This window comes from Ixodes scapularis, unplaced genomic scaffold, assembly GCF_016920785.2.
Source record: "Ixodes scapularis isolate PalLabHiFi unplaced genomic scaffold, ASM1692078v2 PGA_scaffold3__209_contigs__length_174095766, whole genome shotgun sequence".
NCBI lineage: Eukaryota > Metazoa > Arthropoda > Arachnida > Ixodida > Ixodidae > Ixodes > Ixodes scapularis.
This window is the reverse complement of record NW_024609868.1, coordinates 86,628,078-86,644,271: the sequence shown is the minus strand read 5'-3', so window position 1 is coordinate 86,644,271 and position 16,194 is coordinate 86,628,078. Positions and strand designations below refer to the sequence as shown.

Genomic DNA, 16,194 nt, shown 5'->3' with positions numbered 1-16,194 from the left:
TTGGAGCGCTGAAATATGTAGGCTCTAGTTTGTTTCACAGGCATAAAGCAGTAGAAGAAAGAAAACCCTCAATCATCGAGCCACGTGTGTCACGTCGTCCACTGCCCCACATAGGGTTATGAGCATTGAAATCTCCTAGGATTAGAGCTGGTTGGGGGAGTTCGTCATAAAGAGATTCTAGCTCTCTGAGAGATAAGGTGTAGCTTGGAGGAATATACACAAAACAAACAGTTATCAGTCGATCAGAAGATATGCGAACTGCCACAGCCTCTAATGTGGTATTAAGAGGTACCTCGACGCAAGGGGTAGACTTTGCAACAATTATAGCTACACCACCAGAGGTGTGGGATGAATGGAGACGGTCCCTACGAAAAACCTGGAAGCGCGTTAGGATGTTAGTATGATTATTGTTCAAATGAGTCTCCTGAAGGCAAAACGCTAGTGGGTGATGAAGATCTAGTTGAGAGTAAACATCGTCATCACTTGTGAACGTGTTGTTTCTGTGGTTTAGTGAGCTTCGCGACATCCTCGAGAAGGAGCCCCAGATTTCACCAACTGTGTTTTTGGCGCCGGAAAGAGTGGTTGACAAGGAAGGAGAGACCAATTAAGTACTTAAAAAACGTTTCATAAACCTAACAATAAAAAAAAAAAGTGTTTCAGCACCGAAGTTGAAACCTCCCCAGTGACAGAGGCAGGACCCTCCTCCCTTGCCTCAGGGCTGGCTCCGCCCTCAAACCAGCGTGCTCCGGCCGGCACACCGAGCAAGAGAAAGAGAGAAACCGCCCTGGGCTCGCTGCTCAAGGTGTTCGCCGAGGTGGAGGAGAGTCGCATGCAGCGACACAAGGACCGGATGGCTCTTCTAGAGCGCCTCGTGACTGCCATCGAAAAGAGCGCGCCAGTAGAGTAGACGTGCCTCATGCACTTCACTGTACTTGGCTACAGTTTGACTGTTTCGCAGGCCGTTTTATTATTTCGACTGGTGCACAATTGTGCCGTACGAATAAATTTGTTGAAATTGTCTTGCTGATTTTGTTTGCCACTCCTCTGTAGTTCCCTGATTCATTCTTAGTTTTTAAAATTATTTCCGAGTTTTGCAGTACGTATTTTTTACCGCCATATCTAGGTTGTTTTCTGAAGTTTTGTTGATTGTTAGGCTGAAAATAGCTTGGAGAAAAATGTTAGGTTTTAGGAGTCAATGGCACTGACTACCTGTGCATGCCCACATATATGTCTTCTGCGATACGAATGTGGTAAGATATTGGATCAAAATAATTCTGTACGCAGAAATGAAAGAACGAAGTAACCCGTTACTTTGTTTAATCGTGTTTTCATGAAGTCAGCACGTTTCATTTTCCAAAGCTCAAGTACCATCTTCGTATGTTCATAAACAAACACACACACACACACACACACAAAAAAAAATATAATAATATTTTTGGAGGAGCAGGTGTAGATATCGCTTCCCAACATTCGGTCTTAGTAATGGCCTCTCGTATTCGCTCGGAGAGACTCCTTGTGGCGTCGTCCGGTTGGATCGCGTGGTCGTCGTCGTTGATGACTTGGTCAGGCGGGCGGGCGTTGTTCAGGTCATCGAAAAAGTCTCTCTCTGCATTACATAGGTCGTGGATAACGCAGGCGCCCATAACGACAAGGCAGCACTGTCTGATGCTGGCGCTGTCGACCAAGTACATTTTCTGAAATCGCTGCTTGAGCAACCCGAACGTTTTTTTTTCGATTGTCACTCTCTGTTGACCGTGCTTCACGTTATACGTAGTCTTCTAGGTCGGCAGGGCCGCTTTTGAAGACTTGAAGGGGGTCATGACGTATGGCAGCAGGGAATAAGCCGAATCCCCCAGCAGGTACCCACCCGCATACTTGGCTTTTGCGTCCTCGAAGACGGGCCTCTCCTTCAGGATGCGGGCGTCGTGCGCTGAACTGGGGAACCCGATGTAGACGTCGATAAATCAATTTTGATCATCGGAAATTCCTTGCAGAACAATGGAATGAAACTTACTCCGATTGTAGTAGGAGTTCGGAGACTCCGTTGGTCGCAGGATTTCTACATGGCATCCATCAATTGTCCCGATCGTTTTGTGGGGCCCTTTCCCCCTTAGTCTTCCTCGGGAAGCCGGCTTGGCTCTTCCGACGTCTTTCCTGGTCAGGCCAGGTGATTATTTGCGCGCTAATACCTTTCAGAAAGTTCAGCACTCTTTCATTGCAGAAGTGAACGGACGACTCCGTTATGTCAAAGCGATCCGCAATCTGGTACATTGTTGCTCTCGTGCCTAAGTAACTAAGCACAATCAGCAACGTCTTCTCCGCCTAAATCTGCGGTCGTCCACCAACGAAATCCGGGTAAGACGCCAAAGCTTTATAGGGACCAGCCAGCTCCGCGTGTGTCTCTCTTAAAAGCCTGAACAAGCGCATAAATTCGAAATCAAAGTAGGTGTCGATCACCTTTTCGTAGTACAGGGGAACCCTGTTCCTGTCAGTCCGTGCCGAAACAATCGAGGCAAGGGCAATAATGCCGTCGAGCTCATCGTCGCTCTCGTCTCCGATGAGCGCTACTGCAGCCGCCAGTAAATTCTGACGGGACATCGTCATCTTGATCTCGCGAAGGTATCCAGGTGCGTGGTCGATGAAATGTCTATGAAAGCGGTTGCAGCACGAAATCAGACCATATAAAATGCAGACGTGTTTCATTGGATGCTGCACGCACTTTGTAATGCAATGTAAAGAAACATACATGCAAAATTTTTTTGTCTGAGAAAGTAATATAAAAATAACGCAAATGATCTTATCCAAGCGCTAACAGACAAAATTCCATGGCGACACAGCCAGACGGCAAAAGCAGACGACGCCTTGCGCATCCGTTTTATCGGTACTCCGGGAGTCGATCACAGCGCCAGTCCTAACGCGGTGGCTGCACTGGTTCTTCGCCGCCGCTGCACGACTCCTGCACTTCTCTGAACTCGAATAGAACTAGTTCAGAACTTTGTAGCCGAATCGAACAGACCTATTATCTTAATAACCCCTACGAAGAAAAAAAAAGCGTGCAATTGTACTGGATCTTTATAGAACCGCGTTCGCAACCACTTTGCGAACGCGGATTCGCTTCCAGTGTGAATGAGCGGGTAGCCTGGTAGCCCTGTTGTAGATTGCTGGGGCAGACAAACCATGAATGTAATATTTGGCTCCACGATGAGGTCATCAAACAATTTGCGAGAGCCGCAGATGGGGACTTTCAGTGGGCCTCGTCTTTTTATGGCGAACGTCACAATCTTGATAGCGTTTGTTATACGTCACGCGCGGCACTTGACCAATCGCCACACATCTCGCTGATCAGCTAGCCGATGGAGGTGTTAGCCCCAGATGTCTATTGTACCGCGGCAACTAACGTACAACGCTGATAGTAATATATTCCCATGAACAGCAAAAAAGAAACTGCCACAAGCTTGCCGCTTCAGCAGCGAAAACAATCCGTACAGAACTACGGAGGTAAGTTGTGCTGCAATGTTGGACGAATGTCCGTCTTGATCGGACGAAGGCAACGTAATAATTTGAGAGGACCTATGGTGGGAGAATGTAGAGTAGAGCACTGGCACGGGGGGCTCGGGCCTGCCCGAAAGCCCGAGCCCTGACCGACCTGCGGGCCGGGCCCGGGTTGTGAAGCGCATGTATCTCTCAAGCCCGGGCCGGGCTCAGCCCGCAAACCGGGGCCAGTCAAGCCAACCAATCCGACTCGGGCGTGGAAACGTTTTAAAATATTCAAAACACTACTCGGCCCTCTCTTATATCGCCCCTGTCAGGTTGGGGAGGAAAACTCATACGGGGTCACATCTGCAAAACTGGTGGCATGGGCCATGCTTGTAATCAAATTTTAAAAACCTGACGGGCCTGAGCCGGGTTCGGGCTCACATTTTAATACCCTTTGGAGTTCGGGCCGGGTTCGGGCCGTCTACCCACATGACCGGGTCGGCGGGACCTGTGAATTCCGGCCCGTGCAGTGTTCTAGTGTAGAGTTCGTTGCGTGCTGTTCATTCTAGCTGTTATTTACCAGAACGACCACCCGGAAATGCAATGGTTTCTAACTATTGAGAGGTTTTCAACACTTAGACAAACGTGTTCTTATTCACTGACGACCAAACGATCATCGGAATGCGTTTTAATTCCCACAATCCTGTCTATATTTCGAATAGTTATAATTTTAGATTGTTGAAATTGTGCGTGTTCTGAGGTATTGCTAATATATTGGCAAAGAATGCCGCTGCCCGTGTGTTTTGGGGCGCACCATACTTCAAAACGGTAAGGAAATTATTGGCACTGTGGAACCCAGGGATATCCGGCTCGATCTCTGCACGTGCCCCTTTCAATCTCGATGAGCATCGTACCGGCCTATGGTCTTGTAACACTACTGTGTGATGCTTGTAAGATACCACAGGCTAGGTTTCCCAGTGTACCGGCTAAATATTTCGCCTACAGCGCTAACCCTGCCACAATGAATGGCAGCCCGACCTCACGGCTGTGGTGTAGTGCCTGAATTGTTTTGGTTTGTTTTGAAAGCTTGTCTATCTGAAAAAGAAAAAATTACGAGGCTTTCGATGAGATAAAAAAAACTATATCCGTAGTTTTTAGTTATTTAATATACCATGATTTTTTTTTTTTTTTCAGACGAACATGCCGTGGGAGATAGCGTGCCAGCCCGAACCATGAAAGAATACACTTTTTTTTTTTTGCTCAATGTGAGGATGCTAAAATTCACATTAACTTATTTTCCTAAGGTTTTGTTTCCCTTTCACAGCTCCGTGTTGAATCGAACAACCTGTTCTGAACCAAAGCCAACGCCATAATCAAGCTCATGGGCCTCGAGTCTACTCAATCTGCCCAGCATCATCGCCAAAAATCCAAGCGATGGAAACTCCACCTGTATCTCAAATAATAATCTACCATACACAGTTCAGGTTTGCACTCCTCCACTAGAGAAACCTCAAGTCGAAGGGAGATGGATAGTTTCGGTTGAGCATTTCATTACCCAGATCCGTAAACTTGAACGCCATGATTGCCCGAAGGATACGCGTGACACATTTTTATTTGTACATGAGCGATGGCAGGCCTTATGCTCTTGGTTTACGTTCATGTGCACGCACTGCAATGAAGAACGGGTCATTTAAAATAAGCACTCGAAGTAAACCAACATCAACGAGGCAGCTACAATGGGCACGTTATGCACTGGAAATGGGTTCAGCTAATTATAAGAAATATTCTCTCTCCTGAACATTCCTTGCATGCCACTGACAACATTCAGCAAATATGAAGAGAGCGTAAGGCTGAAGTGAGAAGACATTTTGCTTTATGAAATGGTCACGGTTGGAAAAGAAGAGCACAGAATGGCGAGCGAATCCAGAGACTACACTGGGGATGGATTGCCGTACATAACTGTCGTCGTCGATGCTGGATGGGCCCACCGCAGTTAGGGCCACCGATGCACGTCAAAGTCAGGTGTTGCTGTCATCATTGACTCACGAACAAATAAAATCCTTTCCCTTTTTGTTTGTAACAAGTATTGCAGTACTTGCAGTTTATTCATGACCAAGAACGAGACTCCACGCAATCGCGCCTGCTTCAAAAACTGGGAGGGACCTTTAACTGCAATAGAGTCTGATATCATCGCCGAAGGATTCCGGAAGAGCCGCGAGATGCATGGTTTAGAATACAGAAGAGTTGTGGGGATGAAGCTTCCGATGTCGAACAAGCCTTCACAATCAGTGATGATTATGGAAGGATGATAACAAAGGTGGCTTGCATTAGCCATCTCATTAAGAACTACACCAAGTCACACTACGGCATTAGAGGCTTAGGAGAAAGTCACGCAAAGCATTTGACAAATGTTAAAATTGAAAGATTGACAGCCGCGGCAAAGGGAACTATTCTGCAACCCATGCGCTCAAGCAGACAACTCAAGAGCTCTCGAGCCATCTGCGAAATGGACCAAGACATGTATTTGGAACGCATTACAACTGCTCCCCTCATTACTGTCAACTGCATCAGCAGCAAGCATCAACCACATTTAAAAATCTACCGTACACGCTACAAAGAGGCTTGATGAGGACTGCAAATAATCTCGCCGACAAAACTTCTTCGCTTACTGAGAACTCTACCAGTAATTTGGCGGAAAACTACATGTCTGTGGTATCCAAATTTTCTGGCGAAAAGCCCGTAAATCGTGAGCGAAGAAGGCCGTACCAAAGACGGTGTGTCGGAGCAGAAGTTTCGTACAACGGTGGGATAGTGTGGATGGCGTCCTCTTCCGCCTTTCTACTTGAAACTGTACCTTCTAAAAGTCAAGAAAAAATGTCTGGCCGCTGCATCATCCAAGGCGCCTGGCTTAACTCCTCGCTGGTAGTTCAAGGGGAACACGCTACATGGGGACATATGTTACGGATCTAATGCTGAACAGCCTCAACGAAATCTTGCTGATCAAGCAAATGTAAAAAAAGAAACTAAAAAAACTTTCCATGTTTCAACTCACCGGCCCTAAACAACATGAGCTCAAGACAGCAACGGTCGGGCAGTCTTTGAATGAAAGGTGGGCTCTCAAAAGAAGAAATTGGCTGACAGCGTACATGTTTGGGAAGGTTTGCAAGCGCTTACCAACGACGCTCTGCGGCAAACTGGTCCATCGCCTTCTCTACGCGTCACCTGTTCTGACACCCGCCAATCAGAGTGGTCAATAAAATTTGCTCAAAGGAATTCGGGAGTACGAGCAAAAATCTAACAACGTCGTAGAAAGATGCGGTTTGTTTGTGGACAAAGAACATGGATATCTTGCGGCTTCTACCGACGCCTTGATTGGAAATGGCGGACTCATTGAAGTAAGTGTCTCGACAGCAACAAGACAGGCTTGGATTGTCGAAAACCCCCAAAATATTTCTGCCTTCATTCTTAACCAGACTCAAAAACTGTGCCTTAAGAAGCGACACAATTTTGTTTTACCAGATTCAAGGACAACTTAATATTTCGAAGAGTAGGTGCTGCGTTCTCATTCTATGGACGTCAGGTGACACCCATATAGAAGTTGTCCAGCGTGATCTGAAATTCTGGAATTAACACATGCTTCCACGCCCGTGGCGGCGTCCCTTTTTAATCGAAAAGCTACCGATGCTTTGCGAAACATACGGGCGTATGCGCCTGCCTTCAGATGACACATAGAATTCCTTGGCTAAGGACAAATTACTGTGCACAACAATTGGCATTTGTAATACCTGATATACTAATCAAACATCCAAATATTCAAGATATTATTCCAAACTCTGGGTCTAGTCACTGGTATTACTATTTATTCAAAAAGTACCTTCTATTATGTGCAACGAAATACATATTTGAACTTATATCTGTAATAAATTTTAACACTTTTTTGTATGCCTCTTATTATATCGGCTTTCTAAACTTTTAAAACAGGAGGTAAAAAATGAAAGCCGTTTACAAATCCCTGTAACGCCGAATTGGAGCGCAGCTCTTGAGGAGGAGCAGGGAAGGGTACTGAGGGGGGTCACGTCACCTGCGGGTAGTCCCGTGACCTCGGGGGGGGGGGGGGGGGGGGTCACGTGATCTCGGGGGGGGGGGGGGGGGGGTCACGTGATCTTGGGGGGGGGGTCACGTGATCTCGGGGGGGTCACATGACTTCGGGGGGGGGGGGGGGGGTCACGTGACCCCCTCCCCGGTTATGCCGACGCCGCTCAGGCTGGAAACGGGCCCCTAAGAGCTGCGCTCTAAAACTAAATCATCGTTTTTAAAAGGACTAGCTAACTTACAAAGTAATACTACCACCTACACAACGCGCCATGGTGAGCCTTGGAATGTTAGCACTTATAGAACACTCTATGGGCAAGATACGTTGAAAAACAAACTGCCAGGGTTACTAAATAGATTATACTGCCGAAAATGTCGAGCTTTTAGATATTACGTTTAAAGCATTGCGTTCTTATTTCAGCCCCCAGTCGACTTTTCTTATGTAAAAAATGCTGTGTAATATTATTAAACGTGAAACTAGTTGTGCATGTAGGTGACCCTGTTTTTTTGTGTTTTCTTTTCTTGATAATGCCTTTTAAGATATCCTACAATTGCGTGGTTGTGACGTAATTTGAGTGTGTCTATTGTTGCTTCTCTTTATTATCTTTATTTTGCTTTTTCTGTTAATGCTGTAATCTGTATGGTATGCTGATTATTTTCTTTTTAGTGCTGCAAATGCCAATGTGGGGGCCTGTGGCTTTGTCAAGCTGGTCTTGTGACCGCTTTTTCCACAAGCCTCCAGTATCATGTACGCTGTATTTGATGCAAATAAAATCAACAACAACGATTCTATCGTTTAGAAACGCCTTCTCTATGCCATATATTTAACTACCTTAATATTATTGTAACTACTGTAGAAACATTTGTACTTTTCCTTTCCTATTCACTATTTATTGTTTCTGATTAGTGTTTGTTTTTTTGTGGTGTGCTGAGCATCGTCAACCGGTAACGGGGCCACATTAGGCAGAGCATATCTGCCTTTTGCTTTTGCCCTGTTATCGAAGACTGTAAAGTCTAAATAAACAATTAAACAAACAAACATGCAGCGTCACGCTTGTTGTTCTGATATCTCAAGCCCAAGCCACGCGCAAGCCTTTAAGCGTCTGACACCCATACCTATGGAATTATTTCGGTCTTTCATATTGCGCTCCAAACGGTGAACGTCCACAAACAGGATTAAAAACCATTCCTCATCATCTGGCGTCATTGGTGTTTGCTATCACGAAACTGTGGCGTGTCGTAACTCAATGGGAAAAGTTTGATGCCCTACAATGAAGTAAGCGTGCAAACCGTCGATATGTAATTTTCGTCAGATGCAATATCAGGAAACGTTCCGCACTTTGATGTCTCAAAGTTTGCTTTCGTTCACACATATACGTTTGTATAACGCAGAAAAGTAATGCTCGTTTTAACTTTCATTTTTATATTGGAACTTGAAGAGCTTATTTATTTAAACATATCATTTTTGTGATTGCATTGTATAGTCTAGGCATATAAGGTTTCGTATGAATTGGATAACTGTAGCTCGAGAAAATAAATGTTACAATTTGAAAGTGAGGTCCACTGAAATATAAATGAAAAGAAGGCTGCTAAAGATAACCATATTTTCTAAACATTTTGTTGTTAATTGATGGCAGGTCTTTAATTCGGACTAAGGGATATACTTCTACGCAGCGTACACAGAAAGTTTAAGGCTCTCAAATGTCAGCATATTGACATGATCGATGGGGTTGCACCTTTAATTACCGCCCTATTTCATTGACTTCCTTTTCTCGTAAAATTCTAGAACACACCTTGTACACGTCTATTATTAAACATATGGATGCTCATTTATTGTTGAATCCGAAATAACAGGGTTTCCGGAGTGGGTTATCTTGCGTCGCGCAGTTGCCCTAGTTTGCTCACGATTTGTCTGTCAGCTGTGTTTTCTTGGAATTCAGTAAAGCGTTTGATGTTGTACCTCGTAAGTTATTGCTAGACATGTTATCGCATTATAATTTTAATAATCAAGTTATCTCCTTGATTTCCGAATATTGGCTCAAAAGATGCCCAGTGTCTTGTAGTAAATAAAAGTAAATCAAGAATTGCACAACCCCACTGAAAATAAGTCTAAAGGGCCCATCAAAACGTTTTGATGGGTTTGATGTACCTTTAAGAAAGTCTAAAGGGCCCGTCAAAACCTTTTGAAATGTCTAAGGGGGTACTACAAAGATTTCTTAAAAGGTTTAAAGGACCCTTTAAGATTCCTTGATGCGTTCTGGGCCACGTCAGAATCTTTCTGGAAGGGTTGTCATGCTGTAAGCTGTTGAAGAAGTAGAGGTGGAAGAAGAGCGGAGAGGCTCAAGCTGGAAGAGCTCGCGGCAAGGACTATTTGGCTGCGATCCGAACAAGCGACCGGCTGTGCTTGGCGATGCTCCGAGCAGGCACCGACGGGCTGAACCACAGTTTCGACGGTGAGCTGACCAATTCCTGAAGCGACGGACCTCGACGGTGAGCTGACCAATTCCCGAGGCGACGAACTTCGACGGTGAGCTGACCAAGTCCCGAAGCGACGGACTTCGACGGTGAACTGACCGATTCCCGGGGCGACGAACTTCGACGGTGAGCTGACCAATTCCCGAAGCGACGGACTTCGACAGTGAACTGACCAGGTACGGAAGTGACGACCTTCGAATATCGACCAAGAACCTGAAGGCTGAGGTCAACTTCAAACCTATTGTCAACGGGACTGATTGTGAGATGGACCGCTTTATTGCAACTGTACATTTGTAATTAGTCGTGCTCTCTGATAAGGAGCGGCAATGCTTAAAGCGAAAAGGGCAAATCAGTGACAATCTTGTATTGAACACGTGATATGTATTTATTTTTTCCTTCATTTATTTGGTATGGCATGTGTGCTATTTATATTGAACGCTAACATAAATCTTTAGATGAGAGTCAGTGTTGTGTCTTGTCGGTGACTTATCACTTTGTCCTTGTCTTTGCACTGTTTTGTTTTCAACTCTGTCTGTATACCAAATAGCCCGAACTTCTGTGATAATCACTTCAATGTCCCTTTAATGGTAATTAATTTATGTAATACAGCAGTCATGATTATTTTAACAGAGCTTGGTAACCAATGTCCAGGTCGTGAATATTGATTGAAGATAATTTAGTGTTCTGTGCTTTGCATGTTAACTTGTTTTTAGTGAGATTCCAGAATGACAAACTAGGTTTATATGGTTTTTAATGAGATGGTGCCATCGTAAAGTGTGATATCCTTTATTTTAGTTAACCAATGCTGAATGATGCCTTCTCATTGCAGCATAGTAGTGAATATGCTAAAAATAGTGTGTTTCTGAACATGTGGCACTGAACCCAAACAGAAATTTAAACTATAGGAGTTCCGAGTTCTTACCTACATTATAATTAGCTAGGTCATCGTCGTGCAGCATCTGCCACTAAATCTCTGTGTTTATCTCGACTTGCTGTAACAATTCGTTAGAATGTGATCACGTTTTATGCTGTGTGACCTACAACTTAAGTACAAATGTTTGTTTTGTGTATAACATTCATATGAAATTTTGCTTTCATCCTACGTTTAAATCTTGTCTTTTTCAATTGTTTGAAATCATCTGGGCCTGCCATGCAGCTTGTTTAAAGCTGTATTCCTGGCTCGAGAGGTTTGTGAACACCTATACTCCATTTCATATTTGGTACGCAATGCTGTCAAGGCTACTGGCACGAGCATGTGACTATATGATGAGCTTTGTGCACGCCTTTGCACTTGATGAAGCCACGTGCGCGTGTTAGTAGCCTTGACAGTGTTTTACACCAATTAAGAAACGGAGTATAGAGAATTCAATTTCTTAGGGGCTAATGGGTCTAAAGGCTTGATAGGTCTAAAGGGTTGGTGGATCTAAAGGGTTTATGGGTCTAAAGGGTTTGTGGGTCTAAAGGGGTTATGGGTCTAAAGGGTTGACGGGTCTAAAGGGTTGACGGGTCTAAAGGGCTGACGGGTCTAAAGGGTTGACGGGTCTAAAGGGTTTGAAGGGTTAAGAGGGTTCCATAACACACCAAGGCTGATGGGTTATTTTCAATAGGGAAGTAACATCAGGAGTCCCACAGGGGTTGGTATTAGGACCTTTATTATTTTTAATTTATGTAAACGATGTTTATGAGCCCGTCACTTCATGCATGAGAAAGTTCGCAGGCGATTGCCTATTATATAGCGAAGTAACATATTGTAGGGACAATTTCATTATTCAAAGTGATCTAGATATTATAAATATATGTTGCGAAATATGGTGAATGAAGTTGAACCCAGATAACCGTGTGCGTGACTTTTCCTGGAAAACAGACAACCGCCAGTTCTTGTTACGATATCAAGAACAGTCGTTCAAGAACGGTTCAGATTACAAGTGTTTAGGTGTCTACCTCACACCCTCGTTGAGCTGGCATTGGCATGTAGATTATATATACCACAGCAAAAGCTTCCAAATCCTTGGGCTTCTTGTCAGTGGCGTCACAAGGGGGGAGCGGGGGGGGGGGGCGGTTCGCCCTGGGTGCAGCGCTTCGGGGGGTGCTGCGACGAGCCGGGGGGGGGGGGGTGGGTCGCGGCGGGCGACGAGTGAAGGGGGGGGAGGCGGGCGACGAGCCAGGAGCCGGGGGGGAGGGGGGTTGGGAGGGAGTTAAAACTTAGTGGCTAGGTGTGTTTTAGGGAACTTTTAAAAGATAGATAGTTCAGTGTAACGCGCTCAAGAAGAATGTCGAAATGGAATGCACTCGAACGGCCGCAGAACAAGGCTTCTTTTAATATTTTTCCACCGTATATCTTACTTTCAAACTGGCATCCCACGTGAAACATACCTGTTTCCACCATATTACCTATCCGCACGTGTGGATCATAATCATAAAGCGCGTAAATATAGACGCAAGACTGCGGCTTTTAAGAGTGTTTTTTTCTCAAAAACAGTGTACCAGTGGAACAAATTACGTTAAACTGTTTTCTCAGTTCTATCTAACGATGCCTTTTATACTGCTTTACAAACGATAGGCCTATTTGATTTATATAATTGGGTAAAAAATAAATCCCAGGAAGAAATTAACCCACTAGATCAGGGGTGGCCAAACCGCGGCTCCCGAGCCGCATGCGGCTCTTTGCTGGTCCAAGCACGGCTCGCGGATCCCTCGTAAGGGGACCCCCCCCCCCTCCCCCCCTTCCGCGTTTCCCCAGGAAAAAGAAGAAAAGAAAGGAGTTCAGAATAAAGCATACTGCAGCTTACAGTTTGGCAGCCTTGTACTCCCATACGTACATACAGTCGTAAAGCCTTGTGCCCTCATACGTACAGTCGGACTCTAAACAAAAGTTAAGTTTGCCCCCCCCCCCCCCCGGCGCGGCTCTTAGAAGTTCCGTGGTTTTGTTTGCGGCTCTTAGGCCAGGTCAGCCTGGCCGCCCCTGCACTAGATCATAATTATGTTTCTGTATAGGTGCCGCAGGCCTTGGTTTGCTCAGAAAGATAGGGTTTCGAGTATCGTTTATTTGTTTTCAATGTTGCGAAGTGTGATGGAGTGCGTTGAGCGACGCGAAATTTAAAAGGTGCTTTAAATGTCGCGAGATAAACATGAGATACTTTTGATCTCGCGAAGTTTTAAAATGTGGTAGAAGATTATTACCTGTTAATTTGTTTTGTGTGTGTGTGTGTATCCCCACCTCTATAATGCCAAGAGGCGCTACGGGTACTCAATAAATGAAAAGATAAAGAAATGAAGTGAGAGAAAAGGCATCGCCGCAGTTTCAAAAGGCTCGCATAGTGCCATTCGCGCTGCGCACTAAGGTGGACGAAGAACTCGTTAGGCTGGTGAGCGTCGAAGTCTTGTCGCCTGTGACTAGATCACAGTGGGCTACACCTCTCGTTCCCGTGATTAAAGCGGACGGGAGCATCAGGCTGTGTGGTGATTTTAAAGTCACTGTGATCTTCGCGTGCAGACAAGAGCAGCACCCGCTGCCAAGAATTCAAGACATTTTTGCCAAGCTGAATACGTGAAAAGTCTTCAGTGCCATCGACCTGAAAGATGCCTACTACCAGCTTCCACTAGATACCAACGCCAGACAGCCAACCTTGGTGAACACGCAGAAGGCCTTGTTCTGTTTTAACTCCTTGCCCTTTGGAGTCAACTTTGCGCCAGTGAATTTCCAGCGTCGAATGGAAGCATTGCTATATCAACCATCCGGGGTTCAGGTATATTTGAACGACGTCGCAGAGACGAGAGGAAACAGCAACGTGCTACAAAAGGCTCTAGAGCTATTTTGTGAGTTTGCGGTTAAATTGCAGCCAGGAGCGTGCACATTCCGACAGGCCGAGGTAGATTTCTTGGGACACCGCATTGCCGCAAGAGGGTTGCATCCCAAGACAGACAACATTAACGTGGTTCTTCAGATACTTCATCCGACGTGCGTCATCGAATCAAGATCGTTCCTTGGACTCGTGACGTACTACCACAGGTTCTTGCCGGGGATTGCCAGCACCTTGTCGATTCTCTATGTTTTCCTCAAGAAGGATGTCCCTTGGAAGTAGGACAGGGTGAGGAACAAGCTTTTATTCAGGTGAAGTGTTTCCTAAAAAAGACCGACTTCTTGCCTCACTACGATCCCAAGAATCCCTGTATCTAGAGTGTGACGCGTCCCCTTGAGTCATCGGCGCTGTGTTGTAACATCGGGTTGACACTGCAGATTGGCTTATCGGATTCCAATTCCGCGTACTGTTGGCGGTAGAAAAGAACTACTCACACCTAGAGTGGGAGGCCCCTACTCTGGTTTTTGATGTTACCGATTGTCACGAGTACCTTCGAGGTCAAAAAAATTGCGGTGTTAACTGATCATAAACTCCTTGTTCGATTGTTTTACCCTGATAAGGCCACTGCAGCAATGGCGGCAGCAAGAATTCAACGCTGGGCACTGTTGCTCCGCGTGTACACATACCAAGTCCAGTACAAGCCGGGCAAGATGAACGTCCTCGCGGATGCATTGAGTATAGGCCGCCGGTTCAAGGTAATCATGATGACGCTACGACACGGGCGGGAGAGGGAGACGCAAAATAGTATGTATTGCTCACTGGAACACTTTGCGACAGTCTGGTGTCAGCCAATGAGTTAGCTGACCTCTCCGCAAGAGACGTGGTGCTCTGCCAGGTCAGTAAATTGATCAAGGAAGGGTGACCAAATAAGTTAGAAAAAGACTGAGAAGCTGTGCGACCCAATTTTGGCGCGAAAAGGGGAGCTAACGATCAGTCATGAATTTATACACTGGGGGCCTCGGACCGTGATTCCCGCGAGCGCCAAGGAACCAATGATGCGGTTCCTGCATGACACGCATCGAGGAATTTCCGCAATACAAACTTTGGCCCGTTCTTTTTACTGGTTCTCGGGTTTAGGTAGAGACATTGAGAACCTCGGTTTGTGTCAAACAAGGGGGCGTTCCAGAATGGTGTACCTGCAAGACACCGATGAAGTCCAGCATAGGCGTCAGGATGACCGGATGTGGCCACGGGTTCCTCCCAGCATCTGAACTTTCGCAGAGGCGGCCGTAGACCCACAGACCATGGACACCCAGAATGAGCCGACCAAGAGCCCCAGCACCCGCAACATCGGAGCAGACCGAGATGTGCAGCCGAATTATTCAGAACCATCACTGCCTCCATGTCCACTGACTCCGCTGCTCAGGACGTCTACGAGGGTACGCCCGAGCACCTCAACGCTTCTCCCTTCAAAAAGGGAGGAGTGTTATGACGAAGGCACAACGTCCAAGACCACGTGATTTAGTAACCCATCTACACTTGTAGCCAGCATACGGGGTCACCCTCTATGGTCTCGTAATGATCTCGTGGAGTGCGCACTGGAACTCTAGATATGGTGACACACCAATAAAGCGGCTGCTCTTTTTATATTTCAGCCTACGTTAATTCACTCTTAAATAATCTAGATAGACCTAGCATGTAGTTCCAAGAATACCGGCCAAAACTGCATCCGCCTTACGGTCAAAAATGGTGGAACAATTAACCAATCCCATTGGCATCCTTTTCCGCTGAGACTGCCCATGTTCAAAGCGGTGTTTTCCTTGTCCATCGGTTTCATTTTTATTTGCCAATAACCGGCGGTCATATCTACAATGGAAAAGTAGTATGCAAATCCCAAAAAAGGAAGCGTTTCTTCAATATTGGGCAATGGGTAAGGATCAGCTCGAGTCAATTTGTTCAAATATTTGTAGTTAATCACGAACCCGAATGCCCTATCTGCCTTCTCAACCGACCACCCGAATGCCTTATCTGCCTTCTCAACCACGTGGATGTGGAATGTTCAATTATGTCCTTCTTCGGAATTTCTCTGACTTGATGTTCCATATCTTCTCACTTCGCATAGAGTATTTTGTAGACTCTTCTTATACAGGTGCATCTACTAACGTTGGCCCGCCACGTTTTATCACGTCGCCACGTTCTCCTTAAATAAACTAGACCAAACCACGTGGATGTGGAATGTTCAATTATGTCCTTCTTCGGAATTTCTCTGACTTGATGTTCCATATCTTCTCGCTTCGCATAGAGTATTTTGTAGACTCTTCTTATACAGGTGCATCTACTAACGTTGGCC

At 45.7% G+C, this 16,194-nt stretch overlaps 1 long non-coding RNA gene and 1 pseudogene across 1 annotated transcript; one reads left to right on the top strand and one right to left on the bottom strand.

Moving 5' to 3' along the window:
- Positions 1 to 1,078: 1,078 nt before the first annotated feature.
- On the bottom strand, positions 1,079 to 2,334 carry LOC121047081 (annotated as a pseudogene).
- Positions 2,335 to 3,328: 994 nt separating this feature from the next.
- On the top strand, positions 3,329 to 7,530 carry LOC121837090. Its single transcript, XR_006078107.1, has 3 exons — positions 3,329 to 3,498; positions 4,672 to 4,742; positions 4,802 to 7,530. It is a non-coding gene; the product is annotated as an uncharacterized LOC121837090 (long non-coding RNA).
- Positions 7,531 to 16,194: the final 8,664 nt, after the last annotated feature.